Source organism: Miniopterus natalensis, unplaced genomic scaffold, assembly GCF_054644295.1.
Source record: "Miniopterus natalensis isolate mMinNat1 unplaced genomic scaffold, mMinNat1.hap1 Scaffold_60, whole genome shotgun sequence".
In the NCBI taxonomy this organism is placed as follows: domain Eukaryota; kingdom Metazoa; phylum Chordata; class Mammalia; order Chiroptera; family Miniopteridae; genus Miniopterus; species Miniopterus natalensis.
Genome location: NW_028269992.1, coordinates 748,537 through 775,142, shown reverse-complemented (window position 1 = coordinate 775,142; position 26,606 = coordinate 748,537).

Sequence of the window (26,606 nt, the reverse complement as noted above, 5' to 3'; positions counted from 1 at the left end):
TTGTGTATTCAGTGCTGGAGAGTAACACACTCTACATAGGTTACACAGCGTTTTGAGAGCACCAACATGCTTCAAACTGAAGCTGGTACAAGGTGTGTGTAGAATGCTGAATGAAGACTTGTCATTTCAAAGAAAGAAGAGGAAACCAAAATCCAGGTAGTGAAACGAGCACACCAGTATACGAGATGTGCATGTGGACAGTTTCAAGCAGCAGCTCTTTGTGGACACTTGGAAACAGCGCTATTAAAAACTTGCGTACGAAGCGGGATTTGGCCAAGGTTGAAAGACCTTCCAAAACCAACCCTAAATAACTTAGCCAAACAATGAATGTTCCAATAAGCTCCTGCAGAAAAGGTGCTTCTATGACACAACCCCCAGCAGGTAGCTACATTCTTCACAGTATAAAATGCATATGAACTCCAGCATGAAAATTCACTCCAGAAGGATGAAATGCATGTTTCTCTCTGAAAGAACACTCAGCCACTAGGCTTTTGCTTGCTGCTTCAAAGTCTTTATAGAAATGTGTGTTTTCACTGCTGGAATATCCTAGCCCTCAACATCACTATAACCCAGGGTACAATCTTAACCCTAACCGGATCTCTAACCCTAGCCCTCAACATAACCCTAACCCTAGGTCCAACCGTAACCCTAACCGGATCTCTAACCCTGGCCCTCAACAAAACCCTAACCCTACGTCCAATCGTAACCCTAACCGGATCTGTAACCCTAGCCCTCAACATAACCCTAACCCTAGGTCCAATCGTAATACTAACCTGATCTCTAACCTTAGGCCTCAACATAACCCTAACCCTAGGTCCAATCGTAACCCTAACCGTCTCTCTAACCCTAGCCCTCAATATAACCCTAACCCTAGGTCCAATCGTAACCCTAACCGGATCTCTAACCCTAGCCCTCAACATAACCCTAACCCTAGGTCCAATCGTAACCCTAACCGGATCTCTAACCCTAGGCTTCAACATAACCCTAACCCTAGGTCCAATCGTAATACTAAGCTGATCTCTAACCCTGGCCCTCAACATAACCCTAACCCTAGGTCCAATCGTAACCCTAACCGGATCTCTAACCGGATCTCTAACCCTAGCCCTCAACATAACCCTAACCCTAGGTCCAATCGTAACCCTAACCAGATCTCTAACCGGATCTCTAACCCTAGCCCTCAACATAACCCTAACCCTAGGTCCAATCGTAACCCTAACCAGATCTCTAACCCTAGGCCTCAACATAACCCTAACCCTAGGTCCAATCGTAATACTAAGCTGATCTCTAACCCTGGCCCTCAACATAACCCTAACCCTAGGTCCAATCGTAACCCTAACCGTCTCTCTATCCCTAGCCCTCAACATAACCCTAACCCTAGGTCCAATCGTAACCCTAACCGGATCTCTAACCCTAGCCCTCAACATAACCCTAACCCTAGGTCCAATCGTAACCCTAACCGGATCTCTAACCCTAGACCTCAACATAACCCTAAGCCTAGGTCCAATCGTAAACCTAACCGTCTCTATAACCCTAGCCCTCAACATAACCCTAACCCTAGGTCCAATCGTAACCCTAACCGTATCTCTAACCCTAGACCTCAACATAACCCTAACCCTAGGTCCAATCGTAACCCTAACCGTCTCTCTAACCCTAGACCTCAACATAACCCTAACCCTAGGTCCAATCGTAAACCTAACCGTCTCTATAACCCTAGCCCTCAACATAACCCTAACCCTAGGTCCAATCGTAACCCTAACCGGATCTCTAACCCTAGACCTCAACATAACCCTACCCTAGGTCCAATCGTAACCCTAACCGTCACTACAGAAGGATGAAATACGGGTGTTTGTCTCTGAAAGAACTCTCAGCCACTATTCTTTTGCTTGCTCCTTCCAAGTCTTTGTAGAAACGTGTGTTTTCACTGCAGGCATAAGTTTTAGGATGCATTTTTTCAATCTCTTGCAAGCCTCATGTTGTTTCTTAGACAATGTCGAAAAACAAGGAGTATGTATCCCGAATCACTTGAAATCCAGGAAAACGCACACTGCATCAGTCTTCTTCAAACACGTTCTATCTCCTAAAGTGTTTTGAACTTTCAACAAACCAGAAAAGAAGGGCATTTTGCAGTGAAATTCAGAATGGCATGTACAAAAAGCCATTTCTTTCGGTTGCAGAGTTCAAAAGCATGATTGTCTTCATGTTTTCGATGAAACCATTACATTTCCAATTTACCTGAGTTAGGACTTTCCCAAAAAGACGTGTTTGCGTGTCTGTGTTGAAAGGAGCTCTAAGTTGTGTATTCAGTGCTGTAGAGTGACACACTCTACACAGGATACACAGAGTTTTGAGAGCACCAACATGCTTCAAGCTGAAACTGCTACAAGGTGTGTGTAGCATGCTGAATGAAGACTTGTCATTTCAAAGAAAGAAGAGGAAACCAAAATCCAGGTAGTGAAACGAGCACACCAGTATGGGAGATGTGCATGTGGACACTTTCAAGCAGCAGCTCTTTGTGGACACTTGGAAACAGGGCTGTGAAAAACTTTCGTACAAAGCGGATTTGGCCAAAGTTGAAAGACCTTCCAAAACCAACCCTAAATAACTTAGCCAAACAATGAAAGTTCCAATAAGCTCCTGCAGGAAAGGTGCATCTATGACACAACCCCCGAGCAGGTAGCTACATTCTGCACAGTACAAAATGCATATGAATTCCAGCAAGAAAACTCACTCCAGAAGGATGAAATGCATGTGTTTCTCTCTGAAAGGACACTCAGCCACTATTCTTTTGCTTGCTCCTTCCAAGTCTTTGTAGAAACGTGTGTTTTCACTGCTGGAATAAGTTTTAGGATGCATTGTTTCAATCTCTTGCAAGCCTCATGTTGTTTCTTAGACAATGTGGGAAAACACGGATTATGTTTCCCAAATCACTAGAAATCCAGGAAAACGCACACTGCATCAGTCTTCTTCAAACACGCTCTATCTCCTAATGTGTTGTGAACTTTCAACAAACCAGAAAAGAAGGGCATTTTGCACTGAAATTCAGACGGGTATGTACAAGAGTTCATTCCTATTGGTTGCAGAGTGCAAAAGCATGATTGACTTCAAGTTCTCGATGAAACCCTTACATTTCCAAGAGTAAAGAAGTAGGACTTTTACAAAAAGATGTGTTTGCGTGTCTGTGGTGAAAGGAGCTCTAAGTTGTGTATTCAGTGCTGGAGATTGACACACTCTACACAGGTTACTCAGCGTTTTAAGAGCACCAATATGCTGCAAACTGAAACTGCTACAAGGTGTGTGTAGCATGCAGAAAGAGGGCTTGTAATTTCAAAGAAAGAAGAGGAAACCAAAATCCAGGTAGTGAAACGAGCACACCAGTATGGGAGATGTGCATGTGGAGAGTTTTAAGCAGCAGTTCTTTGTGGGCTCTTGGAAACAAGGCTGTGAAAAAATTTCGTAAGAAAGCGGATTTGGCTAAAGTTGAAAGACCTTCCAAAACCAACCCAAAGAAGTTAGCCAAACAATGAATGTTCCAATAAGCTCCTGCAGGAAAGTTGCTTCTATGACACAACCCCCGAGCAGGTAGTTACATTCTGCACGGTACAAATGCATATGAATTCCAGGCTGAAAATTCACTCCAGAAGGATGAAATGTGTATGTTTCTCTCTGAAAGAACACTCAGCCATTGGCTTTTACTTGCTACTTCAAAGTCTTTGTAGAAACGTGTGCTTTCACCGCTGGAGTACGTTTTGGGATGCATTTTTTCAATCTCTTGCAAGCCTCATGTTTCTTTCACAATGTGGAAAAATAAGGATTATATTTCCCAAATCACTTGAAATCTAGGGAAACGCACACTGCATCGATCTTGCTCAAACACGCTCTTTCTCCTAATGTGTTGAGAACATTCAAGAAACCAGAAAACAAGGGCATTTTGCAGTGAAACTCAGTCAGGCATGTACAAGAGGTCATTTCTATTGGTAGTAGAGTGCAAAAGCATGATTGACTTCATGTTCTCCAGGAAACCCTTACATTCCCAAGGGACCTGAAGTAGGACTTTCACAAAAAGATGTGTTTGCGTGTCTGTGGTGAAAGGAGCTCTAAGTTGTGTATTCAGTGCTGGAGAGTAACACACTCTACATAGGTTACACAGCGTTTTGAGAGCACCAACATGCTTCAAACTGAAGCTGGTACAAGGTGTGTGTAGAATGCTGAATGAAGACTTGTCATTTCAAAGAAAGAAGAGGAAACCAAAATCCAGGTAGTGAAACGAGCACACCAGTATACGAGATGTGCATGTGGACAGTTTCAAGCAGCAGCTCTTTGTGGACACTTGGAAACAGCGCTATTAAAAACTTGCGTACGAAGCGGGATTTGGCCAAGGTTGAAAGACCTTCCAAAACCAACCCTAAATAACTTAGCCAAACAATGAATGTTCCAATAAGCTCCTGCAGAAAAGGTGCTTCTATGACACAACCCCCAGCAGGTAGCTACATTCTTCACAGTATAAAATGCATATGAACTCCAGCATGAAAATTCACTCCAGAAGGATGAAATGCATGTTTCTCTCTGAAAGAACACTCAGCCACTAGGCTTTTGCTTGCTGCTTCAAAGTCTTTATAGAAATGTGTGTTTTCACTGCTGGAATATCCTAGCCCTCAACATCACTATAACCCAGGGTACAATCTTAACCCTAACCGGATCTCTAACCCTAGCCCTCAACATAACCCTAACCCTAGGTCCAACCGTAACCCTAACCGGATCTCTAACCCTGGCCCTCAACAAAACCCTAACCCTACGTCCAATCGTAACCCTAACCGGATCTGTAACCCTAGCCCTCAACATAACCCTAACCCTAGGTCCAATCGTAATACTAACCTGATCTCTAACCTTAGGCCTCAACATAACCCTAACCCTAGGTCCAATCGTAACCCTAACCGTCTCTCTAACCCTAGCCCTCAATATAACCCTAACCCTAGGTCCAATCATAACCCTAACCGGATCTCTAACCCTAGCCCTCAACATAACCCTAACCCTAGGTCCAATCGTAACCCTAACCGGATCTCTAACCCTAGGCTTCAACATAACCCTAACCCTAGGTCCAATCGTAATACTAAGCTGATCTCTAACCCTGGCCCTCAACATAACCCTAACCCTAGGTCCAATCGTAACCCTAACCGGATCTCTAACCCTAGGCTTCAACATAACCCTAACCCTAGGTCCAATCGTAATACTAAGCTGATCTCTAACCCTGGCCCTCAACATAACCCTAACCCTAGGTCCAATCGTAACCCTAACCGGATCTCTAACCCTAGCCCTCAACATAACCCTAACCCTAGGTCCAATCGTAACCCTAACCAGATCTCTAACCGGATCTCTAACCCTAGCCCTCAACATAACCCTAACCCTAGGTCCAATCGTAACCCTAACCAGATCTCTAACCCTAGGCCTCAACATAACCCTAACCCTAGGTCCAATGGTAATACTAAGCTGATCTCTAACCCTGGCCCTCAACATAACCCTAACCCTAGGTCCAATCGTAACCCTAACCGTCTCTCTATCCCTAGCCCTCAACATAACCCTAACCCTAGGTCCAATCGTAACCCTAACCGGATCTCTAACCCTAGCCCTCAACATAACCCTAACCCTAGGTCCAATCGTAACCCTAACCGGATCTCTAACCCTAGACCTCAACATAACCCTAACCCTAGGTCCAATCGTAAACCTAACCGTCTCTATAACCCTAGCCCTCAACATAACCCTAACCCTAGGTCCAATCGTAACCCTAACCGTATCTCTAACCCTAGACCTCAACATAACCCTAACCCTAGGTCCAATCGTAACCCTAACCGTCTCTCTAACCCTAGACCTCAACATAACCCTAACCCTAGGTCCAATCGTAACCCTAACCGTCTCTATAACCCTAGCCCTCAACATAACCCTAACCCTAGGTCCAATCGTAACCCTAACCGGATCTGTAACCCTAGCCCTCAACATAACCCTAACCCTAGGTCCAACCGTAATACTAACCTGATCTCTAACCTTAGGCCTCAACATAACCCTAACCCTAGGTCCAATCGTAACCCTAACCGTCTCTCTAACCCGAGCCCTCAATATAACCCTAACCCTAGGTCCAATCGTAGCCCTAACCGGATCTCTAACCCTAGCCCTCAACATAACCCTAACCCTAGATCCAATCGTAACCCTAACCGGATCTCTAACCCTAGGCCTCAACATAACCCTAACCCTAGGTCCAATCGTAATACTAGGCTGATCTCTAACCCTGGCCCTCAACATAACCCTAACCCTAGGTCTAATCGTAACCCTAACCGTCTCTCTATCCCTAGCCCTCAACATAACCCTACGCTAGGTCCAATCGTAACCCTAACCGGATCTCTAACCCTAGGCCTCAACATAACCCTAACCCTAGGTCCAATCGTAACCCTAACCGGATCTCTAACCCTAGACCTCAACATAACCCTAACCCTAGGTCCAATCGTAACCCTAACCGTCTCTCTAACCCTAGCCCTCAACATAACCCTACCCTAGGTCCAATCGTAACCCTAACCGTCTCTACAGAAGGATGAAATACGTGTGTTTCTCTCTGAAAGAACTCTCAGCCACTATTCTTTTGCTTGCTCCTTCCAAGTCTTTGTAGAAACGTGTGTTTTCACTGCAGGCATAAGTTTTAGGATGCATTTTTTCAATCTCTTGCAAGCCTCATGTTGTTTCTTAGACAATGTCGAAAAACAAGGAGTATGTATCCCGAATCACTTGAAATCCAGGAAAACGCACACTGCATCAGTCTTCTTCAAACACGTTCTATCTCCTAAAGTGTTTTGAACTTTCAACAAACCAGAAAAGAAGGGCATTTTGCAGTGAAATTCAGAATGGCATGTACAAAAAGCCATTTCTTTCGGTTGCAGAGTTCAAAAGCATGATTGTCTTCATGTTTTCGATGAAACCATTACATTTCCAATTTACCTGAGTTAGGACTTTCCCAAAAAGACGTGTTTGCGTGTCTGTGTTGAAAGGAGCTCTAAGTTGTGTATTCAGTGCTGTAGAGTGACACACTCTACACAGGATACACAGCGTTTTGAGAGCACCAACATGCTTCAAACTGAAACTGCTACAAGGTGTGTGTAGCATGCTGAATGAAGACTTGTCATTTCAAAGAAAGAAGAGGAAACCAAAATCCAGGTAGTGAAACGAGCACACCAGTATGGGAGATGTGCATGTGGACACTTTCAAGCAGCAGCTCTTTGTGGACACTTGGAAACAGGGCTGTGAAAAACTTTCGTACAAAGCGGATTTGGCCAAAGTTGAAAGACCTTCCAAAACCAACCCTAAATAACTTAGCCAAACAATGAAAGTTCCAATAAGCTCCTGCAGGAAAGGTGCATCTATGACACAACCCCCGAGCAGGTAGCTACATTCTGCACAGTACAAAATGCATATGAATTCCAGCAAGAAAACTCACTCCAGAAGGATGAAATGCATGTGTTTCTCTCTGAAAGGACACTCAGCCACTATTCTTTTGCTTGCTCCTTCCAAGTCTTTGTAGAAACGTGTGTTTTCACTGCTGGAATAAGTTTTAGGATGCATTGTTTCAATCTCTTGCAAGCCTCATGTTGTTTCTTAGACAATGTGGGAAAACACGGATTATGTTTCCCAAATCACTAGAAATCCAGGAAAACGCACACTGCATCAGTCTTCTTCAAACACGCTCTATCTCCTAATGTGTTGTGAACTTTCAACAAACCAGAAAAGAAGGGCATTTTGCACTGAAATTCAGACGGGTATGTACAAGAGTTCATTCCTATTGGTTGCAGAGTGCAAAAGCATGATTGACTTCAAGTTCTCGATGAAACCCTTACATTTCCAAGAGTAAAGAAGTAGGACTTTTACAAAAAGATGTGTTTGCGTGTCTGTGGTGAAAGGAGCTCTAAGTTGTGTATTCAGTGCTGGAGATTGACACACTCTACACAGGTTACTCAGCGTTTTAAGAGCACCAATATGCTGCAAACTGAAACTGCTACAAGGTGTGTGTAGCATGCAGAAAGAGGGCTTGTAATTTCAAAGAAAGAAGAGGAAACCAAAATCCAGGTAGTGAAACGAGCACACCAGTATGGGAGATGTGCATGTGGAGAGTTTTAAGCAGCAGTTCTTTGTGGGCTCTTGGAAACAAGGCTGTGAAAAAATTTCGTAAGAAAGCGGATTTGGCTAAAGTTGAAAGACCTTCCAAAACCAACCCAAAGAAGTTAGCCAAACAATGAATGTTCCAATAAGCTCCTGCAGGAAAGTTGCTTCTATGACACAACCCCCGAGCAGGTAGTTACATTCTGCACGGTACAAATGCATATGAATTCCAGGCTGAAAATTCACTCCAGAAGGATGAAATGTGTATGTTTCTCTCTGAAAGAACACTCAGCCATTGGCTTTTACTTGCTACTTCAAAGTCTTTGTAGAAACGTGTGCTTTCACCGCTGGAGTACGTTTTGGGATGCATTTTTTCAATCTCTTGCAAGCCTCATGTTTCTTTCACAATGTGGAAAAATAAGGATTATATTTCCCAAATCACTTGAAATCTAGGGAAACGCACACTGCATCGATCTTGCTCAAACACGCTCTTTCTCCTAATGTGTTGAGAACATTCAAGAAACCAGAAAACAAGGGCATTTTGCAGTGAAACTCAGTCAGGCATGTACAAGAGGTCATTTCTATTGGTAGTAGAGTGCAAAAGCATGATTGACTTCATGTTCTCCAGGAAACCCTTACATTCCCAAGGGACCTGAAGTAGGACTTTCACAAAAAGATGTGTTTGCGTGTCTGTGGTGAAAGGAGCTCTAAGTTGTGTATTCAGTGCTGGAGAGTAACACACTCTACATAGGTTACACAGCGTTTTGAGAGCACCAACATGCTTCAAACTGAAGCTGGTACAAGGTGTGTGTAGAATGCTGAATGAAGACTTGTCATTTCAAAGAAAGAAGAGGAAACCAAAATCCAGGTAGTGAAACGAGCACACCAGTATACGAGATGTGCATGTGGACAGTTTCAAGCAGCAGCTCTTTGTGGACACTTGGAAACAGCGCTATTAAAAACTTGCGTACGAAGCGGGATTTGGCCAAGGTTGAAAGACCTTCCAAAACCAACCCTAAATAACTTAGCCAAACAATGAATGTTCCAATAAGCTCCTGCAGAAAAGGTGCTTCTATGACACAACCCCCAGCAGGTACCTACATTCTTCACAGTATAAAATGCATATGAACTCCAGCATGAAAATTCACTCCAGAAGGATGAAATGCATGTTTCTCTCTGAAAGAACACTCAGCCACTAGGCTTTTGCTTGCTGCTTCAAAGTCTTTATAGAAATGTGTGTTTTCACTGCTGGAATATCCTAGCCCTCAACATCACTATAACCCAGGGTACAATCTTAACCCTAACCGGATCTCTAACCCTAGCCCTCAACATAACCCTAACCCTAGGTCCAACCGTAACCCTAACCGGATCTCTAACCCTAGCCCTCAACAAAACCCTAACCCTACGTCCAATCGTAACCCTAACCGGATCTGTAACCCTAGCCCTCAACATAACCCTAACCCTAGGTCCAATCGTAATACTAACCTGATCTCTAACCTTAGGCCTCAACATAACCCTAACCCTAGGTCCAATCGTAACCCTAACCGTCTCTCTAACCCTAGCCCTCAATATAACCCTAACCCTAGGTCCAATCGTAACCCTAACCGGATCTCTAACCCTAGCCCTCAACATAACCCTAACCCTAGGTCCAATCGTAACCCTAACCGGATCTCTAACCCTAGGCTTCAACATAACCCTAACCCTAGGTCCAATCGTAATACTAAGCTGATCTCTAACCCTGGCCCTCAACATAACCCTAACCCTAGGTCCAATCGTAACCCTAACCGGATCTCTAACCCTAGCCCTCAACATAACCCTAACCCTAGGTCCAATCGTAACCCTAACCAGATCTCTAACCGGATCTCTAACCCTAGCCCTCAACATAACCCTAACCCTAGGTCCAATCGTAACCCTAACCAGATCTCTAACCCTAGGCCTCAACATAACCCTAACCCTAGGTCCAATCGTAATACTAAGCTGATCTCTAACCCTGGCCCTCAACATAACCCTAACCCTAGGTCCAATCGTAACCCTAACCGTCTCTCTATCCCTAGCCCTCAACATAACCCTAACCCTAGGTCCAATCGTAACCCTAACCGGATCTCTAACCCTAGCCCTCAACATAACCCTAACCCTAGGTCCAATCGTAACCCTAACCGGATCTCTAACCCTAGACCTCAACATAACCCTAAGCCTAGGTCCAATCGTAAACCTAACCGTCTCTATAACCCTAGCCCTCAACATAACCCTAACCCTAGGTCCAATCGTAACCCTAACTGTATCTCTAACCCTAGACCTCAACATAACCCTAACCCTAGGTCCAATCGTAACCCTAACCGTCTCTCTAACCCTAGACCTCAACATAACCCTAACCCTAGGTCCAATCGTAAACCTAACCGTCTCTATAACCCTAGCCCTCAACATAACCCTAACCCTAGGTCCAATCGTAACCCTAACCGGATCTCTAACCCTAGACCTCAACATAACCCTACCCTAGGTCCAATCGTAACCCTAACCGTCACTACAGAAGGATGAAATACGGGTGTTTGTCTCTGAAAGAACTCTCAGCCACTATTCTTTTGCTTGCTCCTTCCAAGTCTTTGTAGAAACGTGTGTTTTCACTGCAGGCATAAGTTTTAGGATGCATTTTTTCAATCTCTTGCAAGCCTCATGTTGTTTCTTAGACAATGTCGAAAAACAAGGAGTATGTATCCCGAATCACTTGAAATCCAGGAAAACGCACACTGCATCAGTCTTCTTCAAACACGTTCTATCTCCTAAAGTGTTTTGAACTTTCAACAAACCAGAAAAGAAGGGCATTTTGCAGTGAAATTCAGAATGGCATGTACAAAAAGCCATTTCTTTCGGTTGCAGAGTTCAAAAGCATGATTGTCTTCATGTTTTCGATGAAACCATTACATTTCCAATTTACCTGAGTTAGGACTTTCCCAAAAAGACGTGTTTGCGTGTCTGTGTTGAAAGGAGCTCTAAGTTGTGTATTCAGTGCTGTAGAGTGACACACTCTACACAGGATACACAGAGTTTTGAGAGCACCAACATGCTTCAAGCTGAAACTGCTACAAGGTGTGTGTAGCATGCTGAATGAAGACTTGTCATTTCAAAGAAAGAAGAGGAAACCAAAATCCAGGTAGTGAAACGAGCACACCAGTATGGGAGATGTGCATGTGGACACTTTCAAGCAGCAGCTCTTTGTGGACACTTGGAAACAGGGCTGTGAAAAACTTTCGTACAAAGCGGATTTGGCCAAAGTTGAAAGACCTTCCAAAACCAACCCTAAATAACTTAGCCAAACAATGAAAGTTCCAATAAGCTCCTGCAGGAAAGGTGCATCTATGACACAACCCCCGAGCAGGTAGCTACATTCTGCACAGTACAAAATGCATATGAATTCCAGCAAGAAAACTCACTCCAGAAGGATGAAATGCATGTGTTTCTCTCTGAAAGGACACTCAGCCACTATTCTTTTGCTTGCTCCTTCCAAGTCTTTGTAGAAACGTGTGTTTTCACTGCTGGAATAAGTTTTAGGATGCATTGTTTCAATCTCTTGCAAGCCTCATGTTGTTTCTTAGACAATGTGGGAAAACACGGATTATGTTTCCCAAATCACTAGAAATCCAGGAAAACGCACACTGCATCAGTCTTCTTCAAACACGCTCTATCTCCTAATGTGTTGTGAACTTTCAACAAACCAGAAAAGAAGGGCATTTTGCACTGAAATTCAGACGGGTATGTACAAGAGTTCATTCCTATTGGTTGCAGAGTGCAAAAGCATGATTGACTTCAAGTTCTCGATGAAACCCTTACATTTCCAAGAGTAAAGAAGTAGGACTTTTACAAAAAGATGTGTTTGCGTGTCTGTGGTGAAAGGAGCTCTAAGTTGTGTATTCAGTGCTGGAGATTGACACACTCTACACAGGTTACTCAGCGTTTTAAGAGCACCAATATGCTGCAAACTGAAACTGCTACAAGGTGTGTGTAGCATGCAGAAAGAGGGCTTGTAATTTCAAAGAAAGAAGAGGAAACCAAAATCCAGGTAGTGAAACGAGCACACCAGTATGGGAGATGTGCATGTGGAGAGTTTTAAGCAGCAGTTCTTTGTGGGCTCTTGGAAACAAGGCTGTGAAAAAATTTCGTAAGAAAGCGGATTTGGCTAAAGTTGAAAGACCTTCCAAAACCAACCCAAAGAAGTTAGCCAAACAATGAATGTTCCAATAAGCTCCTGCAGGAAAGTTGCTTCTATGACACAACCCCCGAGCAGGTAGTTACATTCTGCACGGTACAAATGCATATGAATTCCAGGCTGAAAATTCACTCCAGAAGGATGAAATGTGTATGTTTCTCTCTGAAAGAACACTCAGCCATTGGCTTTTACTTGCTACTTCAAAGTCTTTGTAGAAACGTGTGCTTTCACCGCTGGAGTACGTTTTGGGATGCATTTTTTCAATCTCTTGCAAGCCTCATGTTTCTTTCACAATGTGGAAAAATAAGGATTATATTTCCCAAATCACTTGAAATCTAGGGAAACGCACACTGCATCGATCTTGCTCAAACACGCTCTTTCTCCTAATGTGTTGAGAACATTCAAGAAACCAGAAAACAAGGGCATTTTGCAGTGAAACTCAGTCAGGCATGTACAAGAGGTCATTTCTATTGGTAGTAGAGTGCAAAAGCATGATTGACTTCATGTTCTCCATGAAACCCTTACATTCCCAAGGGACCTGAAGTAGGACTTTCACAAAAAGATGTGTTTCCGTGTCTGTGGTGAAAGGAGCTCTAAGTTGTGTATTCAGTGCTGGAGAGTAACACACTCTACATAGGTTACACAGCGTTTTGAGAGCACCAACATGCTTCAAACTGAAGCTGGTACAAGGTGTGTGTAGAATGCTGAATGAAGACTTGTCATTTCAAAGAAAGAAGAGGAAACCAAAATCCAGGTAGTGAAACGAGCACACCAGTATACGAGATGTGCATGTGGACAGTTTCAAGCAGCAGCTCTTTGTGGACACTTGGAAACAGCGCTATTAAAAACTTGCGTACGAAGCGGGATTTGGCCAAGGTTGAAAGACCTTCCAAAACCAACCCTAAATAACTTAGCCAAACAATGAATGTTCCAATAAGCTCCTGCAGAAAAGGTGCTTCTATGACACAACCCCCAGCAGGTAGCTACATTCTTCACAGTATAAAATGCATATGAACTCCAGCATGAAAATTCACTCCAGAAGGATGAAATGCATGTTTCTCTCTGAAAGAACACTCAGCCACTAGGCTTTTGCTTGCTGCTTCAAAGTCTTTATAGAAATGTGTGTTTTCACTGCTGGAATATCCTAGCCCTCAACATCACTATAACCCAGGGTACAATCTTAACCCTAACCGGATCTCTAACCCTAGCCCTCAACATAACCCTAACCCTAGGTCCAACCGTAACCCTAACCGGATCTCTAACCCTGGCCCTCAACAAAACCCTAACCCTACGTCCAATCGTAACCCTAACCGGATCTGTAACCCTAGCCCTCAACATAACCCTAACCCTAGGTCCAATCGTAATACTAACCTGATCTCTAACCTTAGGCCTCAACATAACCCTAACCCTAGGTCCAATCGTAACCCTAACCGTCTCTCTAACCCTAGCCCTCAATATAACCCTAACCCTAGGTCCAATCGTAACCCTAACCGGATCTCTAACCCTAGCCCTCAACATAACCCTAACCCTAGGTCCAATCGTAACCCTAACCGGATCTCTAACCCTAGGCTTCAACATAACCCTAACCCTAGGTCCAATCGTAATACTAAGCTGATCTCTAACCCTGGCCCTCAACATAACCCTAACCCTAGGTCCAATCGTAACCCTAACCGGATCTCTAACCCTAGCCCTCAACATAACCCTAACCCTAGGTCCAATCGTAACCCTAACCAGATCTCTAACCGGATCTCTAACCCTAGCCCTCAACATAACCCTAACCCTAGGTCCAATCGTAACCCTAACCAGATCTCTAACCCTAGGCCTCAACATAACCCTAACCCTAGGTCCAATCGTAATACTAAGCTGATCTCTAACCCTGGCCCTCAACATAACCCTAACCCTAGGTCCAATCGTAACCCTAACCGTCTCTCTATCCCTAGCCCTCAACATAACCCTAACCCTAGGTCCAATCGTAACCCTAACCGGATCTCTAACCCTAGCCCTCAACATAACCCTAACCCTAGGTCCAATCGTAACCCTAACCGGATCTCTAACCCTAGACCTCAACATAACCCTAAGCCTAGGTCCAATCGTAAACCTAACCGTCTCTATAACCCTAGCCCTCAACATAACCCTAACCCTAGGTCCAATCGTAACCCTAACCGTATCTCTAACCCTAGACCTCAACATAACCCTAACCCTAGGTCCAATCGTAACCCTAACCGTCTCTCTAACCCTAGACCTCAACATAACCCTAACCCTAGGTCCAATCGTAAACCTAACCGTCTCTATAACCCTAGCCCTCAACATAACCCTAACCCTAGGTCCAATCGTAACCCTAACCGGATCTCTAACCCTAGACCTCAACATAACCCTACCCTAGGTCCAATCGTAACCCTAACCGTCACTACAGAAGGAAGAAATACGGGTGTTTGTCTCTGAAAGAACTCTCAGCCACTATTCTTTTGCTTGCTCCTTCCAAGTCTTTGTAGAAACGTGTGTTTTCACTGCAGGCATAAGTTTTAGGATGCATTTTTTCAATCTCTTGCAAGCCTCATGTGTTTCTTAGACAATGTCGAAAAACAAGGAGTATGTATCCCGAATCACTTGAAATCCAGGAAAACGCACACTGCATCAGTCTTCTTCAAACACGTTCTATCTCCTAAAGTGTTTTGAACTTTCAACAAACCAGAAAAGAAGGGCATTTTGCAGTGAAATTCAGAATGGCATGTACAAAAAGCCATTTCTTTCGGTTGCAGAGTTCAAAAGCATGATTGTCTTCATGTTTTCGATGAAACCATTACATTTCCAATTTACCTGAGTTAGGACTTTCCCAAAAAGACGTGTTTGCGTGTCTGTGTTGAAAGGAGCTCTAAGTTGTGTATTCAGTGCTGTAGAGTGACACACTCTACACAGGATACACAGAGTTTTGAGAGCACCAACATGCTTCAAGCTGAAACTGCTACAAGGTGTGTGTAGCATGCTGAATGAAGACTTGTCATTTCAAAGAAAGAAGAGGAAACCAAAATCCAGGTAGTGAAACGAGCACACCAGTATGGGAGATGTGCATGTGGACACTTTCAAGCAGCAGCTCTTTGTGGACACTTGGAAACAGGGCTGTGAAAAACTTTCGTACAAAGCGGATTTGGCCAAAGTTGAAAGACCTTCCAAAACCAACCCTAAATAACTTAGCCAAACAATGAAAGTTCCAATAAGCTCCTGCAGGAAAGGTGCATCTATGACACAACCCCCGAGCAGGTAGCTACATTCTGCACAGTACAAAATGCATATGAATTCCAGCAAGAAAACTCACTCCAGAAGGATGAAATGCATGTGTTTCTCTCTGAAAGGACACTCAGCCACTATTCTTTTGCTTGCTCCTTCCAAGTCTTTGTAGAAACGTGTGTTTTCACTGCTGGAATAAGTTTTAGGATGCATTGTTTCAATCTCTTGCAAGCCTCATGTTGTTTCTTAGACAATGTGGGAAAACACGGATTATGTTTCCCAAATCACTAGAAATCCAGGAAAACGCACACTGCATCAGTCTTCTTCAAACACGCTCTATCTCCTAATGTGTTGTGAACTTTCAACAAACCAGAAAAGAAGGGCATTTTGCACTGAAATTCAGACGGGTATGTACAAGAGTTCATTCCTATTGGTTGCAGAGTGCAAAAGCATGATTGACTTCAAGTTCTCGATGAAACCCTTACATTTCCAAGAGTAAAGAAGTAGGACTTTTACAAAAAGATGTGTTTGCGTGTCTGTGGTGAAAGGAGCTCTAAGTTGTGTATTCAGTGCTGGAGATTGACACACTCTACACAGGTTACTCAGCGTTTTAAGAGCACCAATATGCTGCAAACTGAAACTGCTACAAGGTGTGTGTAGCATGCAGAAAGAGGGCTTGTAATTTCAAAGAAAGAAGAGGAAACCAAAATCCAGGTAGTGAAACGAGCACACCAGTATGGGAGATGTGCATGTGGAGAGTTTTAAGCAGCAGTTCTTTGTGGGCTCTTGGAAACAAGGCTGTGAAAAAATTTCGTAAGAAAGCGGATTTGGCTAAAGTTGAAAGACCTTCCAAAACCAACCCAAAGAAGTTAGCCAAACAATGAATGTTCCAATAAGCTCCTGCAGGAAAGTTGCTTCTATGACACAACCCCCGAGCAGGTAGTTACATTCTGCACGGTACAAATGCATATGAATTCCAGGCTGAAAATTCACTCCAGAAGGATGAAATGTGTATGTTTCTCTCTGAAAGAACACTCAGCCATTGGCTTTTACTTGCTACTTCAAAGTCTTTGTAGAAACGTGTGCTTTCACCGCTGGAGTACGTTTTGGGATGCATTTTTTCAATCTCTTGCAAGCCTCATGTTTCTTTCACAATGTGGAAAAATAAGGATTATATTTCCCAAATCACTTGAAATCTAGGGAAACGCACACTGCATCGATCTTGCTCAAACACGCTCTTTCTCCTAATGTGTTGAGAACATTCAAGAAACCAGAAAACAAGGGCATTTTGCAGTGAAACTCAGTCAGGCATGTACAAGAGGTCATTTCTATTGGTAGTAGAGTGCAAAAGCATGATTGACTTCATGTTCTCCATGAAACCCTTACATTCCCAAGGGACCTGAAGTAGGACTTTCACAAAAAGATGTGTTTGCGTGTCTGTGGTGAAAGGAGCTCTAAGTTGTGTATTCAGTGCTGGAGAGTAACACACTCTACATAGGTTACACAGCGTTTTGAGAGCACCAACATGCTTCAAACTGAAGCTGGTACAAGGTGTGTGTAGAATGCTGAATGAAGACTTGTCATTTCAAAGAAAGAAGAGGAAACCAAAATCCAGGTAGTGAAACGAGCACACCAGTATACGAGATGTGCATGTGGACAGTTTCAAGCAGCAGCTCTTTGTGGACACTTGGAAACAGCGCTATTAAAAACTTGCGTACGAAGCGGGATTTGGCCAAGGTTGAAAGACCTTCCAAAACCAACCCTAAATAACTTAGCCAAACAATGAATGTTCCAATAAGCTCCTGCAGAAAAGGTGCTTCTATGACACAACCCCCAGCAGGTAGCTACATTCTTCACAGTATAAAATGCATATGAACTCCAGCATGAAAATTCACTCCAGAAGGATGAAATGCATGTTTCTCTCTGAAAGAACACTCAGCCACTAGGCTTTTGCTTGCTGCTTCAAAGTCTTTATAGAAATGTGTGTTTTCACTGCTGGAATATCCTAGCCCTCAACATCACTATAACCCAGGGTACAATCTTAACCCTAACCGGATCTCTAACCCTAGCCCTCAACATAACCCTAACCCTAGGTCCAACCGTAACCCTAACCGGATCTCTAACCCTGGCCCTCAACAAAACCCTAACCCTACGTCCAATCGTAACCCTAACCGGATCTGTAACCCTAGCCCTCAACATAACCCTAACCCTAGGTCCAATCGTAATACTAACCTGATCTCTAACCTTAGGCCTCAACATAACCCTAACCCTAGGTCCAATCGTAACCCTAACCGTCTCTCTAACCCTAGCCCTCAATATAACCCTAACCCTAGGTCCAATCGTAACCCTAACCGGATCTCTAACCCTAGCCCTCAACATAACCCTAACCCTAGGTCCAATCGTAACCCTAACCGGATCTCTAACCCTAGGCTTCAACATAACCCTAACCCTAGGTCCAATCGTAATACTAAGCTGATCTCTAACCCTGGCCCTCAACATAACCCTAACCCTAGGTCCAATCGTAACCCTAACCGGATCTCTAACCCTAGCCCTCAACATAACCCTAACCCTAGGTCCAATCGTAACCCTAACCAGATCTCTAACCGGATCTCTAACCCTAGCCCTCAACATAACCCTAACCCTAGGTCCAATCGTAACCCTAACCAGATCTCTAACCCTAGGCCTCAACATAACCCTAACCCTAGGTCCAATCGTAATACTAAGCTGATCTCTAACCCTGGCCCTCAACATAACCCTAACCCTAGGTCCAATCGTAACCCTAACCGTCTCTCTATCCCTAGCCCTCAACATAACCCTAACCCTAGGTCCAATCGTAACCCTAACCGGATCTCTAACCCTAGCCCTCAACATAACCCTAACCCTAGGTCCAATCGTAACCCTAACCGGATCTCTAACCCTAGACCTCAACATAACCCTAAGCCTAGGTCCAATCGTAAACCTAACCGTCTCTATAACCCTAGCCCTCAACATAACCCTAACCCTAGGTCCAATCGTAACCCTAACCGTATCTCTAACCCTAGACCTCAACATAACCCTAACCCTAGGTCCAATCGTAACCCTAACCGTCTCTCTAACCCTAGACCTCAACATAACCCTAACCCTAGGTCCAATCGTAAACCTAACCGTCTCTATAACCCTAGCCCTCAACATAACCCTAACCCTAGGTCCAATCGTAACCCTAACCGGATCTCTAACCCTAGACCTCAACATAACCCTACCCTAGGTCCAATCGTAACCCTAACCGTCACTACAGAAGGAAGAAATACGGGTGTTTGTCTCTGAAAGAACTCTCAGCCACTATTCTTTTGCTTGCTCCTTCCAAGTCTTTGTAGAAACGTGTGTTTTCACTGCAGGCATAAGTTTTAGGATGCATTTTTTCAATCTCTTGCAAGCCTCATGTTGTTTCTTAGACAATGTCGAAAAACAAGGAGTATGTATCCCGAATCACTTGAAATCCAGGAAAACGCACACTGCATCAGTCTTCTTCAAACACGTTCTATCTCCTAAAGTGTTTTGAACTTTCAACAAACCAGAAAAGAAGGGCATTTTGCAGTGAAATTCAGAATGGCATGTACAAAAAGCCATTTCTTTCGGTTGCAGAGTTCAAAAGCATGATTGTCTTCATGTTTTCGATGAAACCATTACATTTCCAATTTACCTGAGTTAGGACTTTCCCAAAAAGACGTGTTTGCGTGTCTGTGTTGAAAGGAGCTCTAAGTTGTGTATTCAGTGCTGTAGAGTGACACACTCTACACAGGATACACAGAGTTTTGAGAGCACCAACATGCTTCAAGCTGAAACTGCTACAAGGTGTGTGTAGCATGCTGAATGAAGACTTGTCATTTCAAAGAAAGAAGAGGAAACCAAAATCCAGGTAGTGAAACGAGCACACCAGTATGGGAGATGTGCATGTGGACACTTTCAAGCAGCAGCTCTTTGTGGACACTTGGAAACAGGGCTGTGAAAAACTTTCGTACAAAGCGGATTTGGCCAAAGTTGAAAGACCTTCCAAAACCAACCCTAAATAACTTAGCCAAACAATGAAAGTTCCAATAAGCTCCTGCAGGAAAGGTGCATCTATGACACAACCCCCGAGCAGGTAGCTACATTCTGCACAGTACAAAATGCATATGAATTCCAGCAAGAAAACTCACTCCAGAAGGATGAAATGCATGTGTTTCTCTCTGAAAGGACACTCAGCCACTATTCTTTTGCTTGCTCCTTCCAAGTCTTTGTAGAAACGTGTGTTTTCACTGCTGGAATAAGTTTTAGGATGCATTGTTTCAATCTCTTGCAAGCCTCATGTTGTTTCTTAGACAATGTGGGAAAACACGGATTATGTTTCCCAAATCACTAGAAATCCAGGAAAACGCACACTGCATCAGTCTTCTTCAAACACGCTCTATCTCCTAATGTGTTGTGAACTTTCAACAAACCAGAAAAGAAGGGCATTTTGCACTGAAATTCAGACGGGTATGTACAAGAGTTCATTCCTATTGGTTGCAGAGTGCAAAAGCATGATTGACTTCAAGTTCTCGATGAAACCCTTACATTTCCAAGAGTAAAGAAGTAGGACTTTTACAAAAAGATGTGTTTGCGTGTCTGTGGTGAAAGGAGCTCTAAGTTGTGTATTCAGTGCTGGAGATTGACACACTCTACACAGGTTACTCAGCGTTTTAAGAGCACCAATATGCTGCAAACTGAAACTGCTACAAGGTGTGTGTAGCATGCAGAAAGAGGGCTTGTAATTTCAAAGAAAGGAGAGGAAACCAAAATCCAGGTAGTGAAACGAGCACACCAGTATGGGAGATGTGCATGTGGAGAGTTTTAAGCAGCAGTTCTTTGTGGGCTCTTGGAAACAAGGCTGTGAAAAAATTTCGTAAGAAAGCGGATTTGGCTAAAGTTGAAAGACCTTCCAAAACCAACCCAAAGAAGTTAGCCAAACAATGAATGTTCCAATAAGCTCCTGCAGGAAAGTTGCTTCTATGACACAACCCCCGAGCAGGTAGTTACATTCTGCACGGTACAAATGCATATGAATTCCAGGCTGAAAATTCACTCCAGAAGGATGAAATGTGTATGTTTCTCTCTGAAAGAACACTCAGCCATTGGCTTTTACTTGCTACTTCAAAGTCTTTGTAGAAACGTGTGCTTTCACCGCTGGAGTACGTTTTGGGATGCATTTTTTCAATCTCTTGCAAGCCTCATGTTTCTTTCACAATGTGGAAAAATAAGGATTATATTTCCCAAATCACTTGAAATCTAGGGAAACGCACACTGCATCGATCTTGCTCAAACACGCTCTTTCTCCTAATGTGTTGAGAACATTCAAGAAACCAGAAAACAAGGGCATTTTGCAGTGAAACTCAGTCAGGCATGTACAAGAGGTCATTTCTATTGGTAGTAGAGTGCAAAAGCATGATTGACTTCATGTTCTCCAGGAAACCCTTACATTCCCAAGGGACCTGAAGTAGGACTTTCACAAAAAGATGTGTTTGCGTGTCTGTGGTGAAAGGAGCTCTAAGTTGTGTATTCAGTGCTGGAGAGTAACACACTCTACATAGGTTACACAGCGTTTTGAGAGCACCAACATGCTTCAAACTGAAGCTGGTACAAGGTGTGTGTAGAATGCTGAATGAAGACTTGTCATTTCAAAGAAAGAAGAGGAAACCAAAATCCAGGTAGTGAAACGAGCACACCAGTATACGAGATGTGCATGTGGACAGTTTCAAGCAGCAGCTCTTTGTGGACACTTGGAAACAGCGCTATTAAAAACTTGCGTACGAAGCGGGATTTGGCCAAGGTTGAAAGACCTTCCAAAACCAACCCTAAATAACTTAGCCAAACAATGAATGTTCCAATAAGCTCCTGCAGAAAAGGTGCTTCTATGACACAACCCCCAGCAGGTAGCTACATTCTTCACAGTATAAAATGCATATGAACTCCAGCATGAAAATTCACTCCAGAAGGATGAAATGCATGTTTCTCTCTGAAAGAACACTCAGCCACTAGGCTTTTGCTTGCTGCTTCAAAGTCTTTATAGAAATGTGTGTTTTCACTGCTGGAATATCCTAGCCCTCAACATCACTATAACCCAGGGTACAATCTTAACCCTAACCGGATCTCTAACCCTAGCCCTCAACATAACCCTAACCCTAGGTCCAACCGTAACCCTAACCGGATCTCTAACCCTGGCCCTCAACAAAACCCTAACCCTACGTCCAATCGTAACCCTAACCGGATCTGTAACCCTAGCCCTCAACATAACCCTAACCCTAGGTCCAATCGTAATACTAACCTGATCTCTAACCTTAGGCCTCAACATAACCCTAACCCTAGGTCCAATCGTAACCCTAACCGTCTCTCTAACCCTAGCCCTCAATATAACCCTAACCCTAGGTCCAATCGTAACCCTAACCGGATCTCTAACCCTAGCCCTCAACATAACCCTAACCCTAGGTCCAATCGTAACCCTAACCAGATCTCTAACCCTAGGCTTCAACATAACCCTAACCCTAGGTCCAATCGTAATACTAAGCTGATCTCTAACCCTGGCCCTCAACATAACCCTAACCCTAGGTCCAATCGTAACCCTAACCGGATCTCTAACCCTAGCCCTCAACATAACCCTAACCCTAGGTCCAATCGTAACCCTAACCAGATCTCTAACCGGATCTCTAACCCTAGCCCTCAACATAACCCTAACCCTAGGTCCAATCGTAACCCTAACCAGATCTCTAACCCTAGGCCTCAACATAACCCTAACCCTAGGTCCAATCGTAATACTAAGCTGATCTCTAACCCTGGCCCTCAACATAACCCTAACCCTAGGTCCAATCGTAACCCTAACCGTCTCTCTATCCCTAGCCCTCAACATAACCCTAACCCTAGGTCCAATCGTAACCCTAACCGGATCTCTAACCCTAGCCCTCAACATAACCCTAACCCTAGGTCCAATCGTAACCCTAACCGGATCTCTAACCCTAGACCTCAACATAACCCTAAGCCTAGGTCCAATCGTAAACCTAACCGTCTCTATAACCCTAGCCCTCAACATAACCCTAACCCTAGGTCCAATCGTAACCCTAACCGTATCTCTAACCCTAGACCTCAACATAACCCTAACCCTAGGTCCAATCGTAACCCTAACCGTCTCTCTAACCCTAGACCTCAACATAACCCTAACCCTAGGTCCAATCGTAAACCTAACCGTCTCTATAACCCTAGCCCTCAACATAACCCTAACCCTAGGTCCAATCGTAACCCTAACCGGATCTCTAACCCTAGACCTCAACATAACCCTACCCTAGGTCCAATCGTAACCCTAACCGTCACTACAGAAGGATGAAATACGGGTGTTTGTCTCTGAAAGAACTCTCAGCCACTATTCTTTTGCTTGCTCCTTCCAAGTCTTTGTAGAAACGTGTGTTTTCACTGCAGGCATAAGTTTTAGGATGCATTTTTTCAATCTCTTGCAAGCCTCATGTTGTTTCTTAGACAATGTCGAAAAACAAGGAGTATGTATCCCGAATCACTTGAAATCCAGGAAAACGCACACTGCATCAGTCTTCTTCAAACACGTTCTATCTCCTAAAGTGTTTTGAACTTTCAACAAACCAGAAAAGAAGGGCATTTTGCAGTGAAATTCAGAATGGCATGTACAAAAAGCCATTTCTTTCGGTTGCAGAGTTCAAAAGCATGATTGTCTTCATGTTTTCGATGAAACCATTACATTTCCAATTTACCTGAGTTAGGACTTTCCCAAAAAGACGTGTTTGCGTGTCTGTGTTGAAAGGAGCTCTAAGTTGTGTATTCAGTGCTGTAGAGTGACACACTCTACACAGGATACACAGAGTTTTGAGAGCACCAACATGCTTCAAGCTGAAACTGCTACAAGGTGTGTGTAGCATGCTGAATGAAGACTTGTCATTTCAAAGAAAGAAGAGGAAACCAAAATCCAGGTAGTGAAACGAGCACACCAGTATGGGAGATGTGCATGTGGACACTTTCAAGCAGCAGCTCTTTGTGGACACTTGGAAACAGGGCTGTGAAAAACTTTCGTACAAAGCGGATTTGGCCAAAGTTGAAAGACCTTCCAAAACCAACCCTAAATAACTTAGCCAAACAATGAAAGTTCCAATAAGCTCCTGCAGGAAAGGTGCATCTATGACACAACCCCCGAGCAGGTAGCTACATTCTGCACAGTACAAAATGCATATGAATTCCAGCAAGAAAACTCACTCCAGAAGGATGAAATGCATGTGTTTCTCTCTGAAAGGACACTCAGCCACTATTCTTTTGCTTGCTCCTTCCAAGTCTTTGTAGAAACGTGTGTTTTCACTGCTGGAATAAGTTTTAGGATGCATTGTTTCAATCTCTTGCAAGCCTCATGTTGTTTCTTAGACAATGTGGGAAAACACGGATTATGTTTCCCAAATCACTAGAAATCCAGGAAAACGCACACTGCATCAGTCTTCTTCAAACACGCTCTATCTCCTAATGTGTTGTGAACTTTCAACAAACCAGAAAAGAAGGGCATTTTGCACTGAAATTCAGACGGGTATGTACAAGAGTTCATTCCTATTGGTTGCAGAGTGCAAAAGCATGATTGACTTCAAGTTCTCGATGAAACCCTTACATTTCCAAGAGTAAAGAAGTAGGACTTTTACAAAAAGATGTGTTTGCGTGTCTGTGGTGAAAGGAGCTCTAAGTTGTGTATTCAGTGCTGGAGATTGACACACTCTACACAGGTTACTCAGCGTTTTAAGAGCACCAATATGCTGCAAACTGAAACTGCTACAAGGTGTGTGTAGCATGCAGAAAGAGGGCTTGTAATTTCAAAGAAAGAAGAGGAAACCAAAATCCAGGTAGTGAAACGAGCACACCAGTATGGGAGATGTGCATGTGGAGAGTTTTAAGCAGCAGTTCTTTGTGGGCTCTTGGAAACAAGGCTGTGAAAAAATTTCGTAAGAAAGCGGATTTGGCTAAAGTTGAAAGACCTTCCAAAACCAACCCAAAGAAGTTAGCCAAACAATGAATGTTCCAATAAGCTCCTGCAGGAAAGTTGCTTCTATGACACAACCCCCGAGCAGGTAGTTACATTCTGCACGGTACAAATGCATATGAATTCCAGGCTGAAAATTCACTCCAGAAGGATGAAATGTGTATGTTTCTCTCTGAAAGAACACTCAGCCATTGGCTTTTACTTGCTACTTCAAAGTCTTTGTAGAAACGTGTGCTTTCACCGCTGGAGTACGTTTTGGGATGCATTTTTTCAATCTCTTGCAAGCCTCATGTTTCTTTCACAATGTGGAAAAATAAGGATTATATTTCCCAAATCACTTGAAATCTAGGGAAACGCACACTGCATCGATCTTGCTCAAACACGCTCTTTCTCCTAATGTGTTGAGAACATTCAAGAAACCAGAAAACAAGGGCATTTTGCAGTGAAACTCAGTCAGGCATGTACAAGAGGTCATTTCTATTGGTAGTAGAGTGCAAAAGCATGATTGACTTCATGTTCTCCAGGAAACCCTTACATTCCCAAGGGACCTGAAGTAGGACTTTCACAAAAAGATGTGTTTGCGTGTCTGTGGTGAAAGGAGCTCTAAGTTGTGTATTCAGTGCTGGAGAGTAACACACTCTACATAGGTTACACAGCGTTTTGAGAGCACCAACATGCTTCAAACTGAAGCTGGTACAAGGTGTGTGTAGAATGCTGAATGAAGACTTGTCATTTCAAAGAAAGAAGAGGAAACCAAAATCCAGGTAGTGAAACGAGCACACCAGTATACGAGATGTGCATGTGGACAGTTTCAAGCAGCAGCTCTTTGTGGACACTTGGAAACAGCGCTATTAAAAACTTGCGTACGAAGCGGGATTTGGCCAAGGTTGAAAGACCTTCCAAAACCAACCCTAAATAACTTAGCCAAACAATGAATGTTCCAATAAGCTCCTGCAGAAAAGGTGCTTCTATGACACAACCCCCAGCAGGTAGCTACATTCTTCACAGTATAAAATGCATATGAACTCCAGCATGAAAATTCACTCCAGAAGGATGAAATGCATGTTTCTCTCTGAAAGAACACTCAGCCACTAGGCTTTTGCTTGCTGCTTCAAAGTCTTTATAGAAATGTGTGTTTTCACTGCTGGAATATCCTAGCCCTCAACATCACTATAACCCAGGGTACAATCTTAACCCTAACCGGATCTCTAACCCTAGCCCTCAACATAACCCTAACCCTAGGTCCAACCGTAACCCTAACCGGATCTCTAACCCTGGCCCTCAACAAAACCCTAACCCTACGTCCAATCGTAACCCTAACCGGATCTGTAACCCTAGCCCTCAACATAACCCTAACCCTAGGTCCAATCGTAATACTAACCTGATCTCTAACCTTAGGCCTCAACATAACCCTAACCCTAGGTCCAATCGTAACCCTAACCGTCTCTCTAACCCTAGCCCTCAATATAACCCTAACCCTAGGTCCAATCATAACCCTAACCGGATCTCTAACCCTAGCCCTCAACATAACCCTAACCCTAGGTCCAATCGTAACCCTAACCGGATCTCTAACCCTAGGCTTCAACATAACCCTAACCCTAGGTCCAATCGTAATACTAAGCTGATCTCTAACCCTGGCCCTCAACATAACCCTAACCCTAGGTCCAATCGTAACCCTAACCGGATCTCTAACCCTAGCCCTCAACATAACCCTAACCCTAGGTCCAATCGTAACCCTAACCAGATCTCTAACCGGATCTCTAACCCTAGCCCTCAACATAACCCTAACCCTAGGTCCAATCGTAACCCTAACCAGATCTCTAACCCTAGGCCTCAACATAACCCTAACCCTAGGTCCAATGGTAATACTAAGCTGATCTCTAACCCTGGCCCTCAACATAACCCTAACCCTAGGTCCAATCGTAACCCTAACCGTCTCTCTATCCCTAGCCCTCAACATAACCCTAACCCTAGGTCCAATCGTAACCCTAACCGGATCTCTAACCCTAGCCCTCAACATAA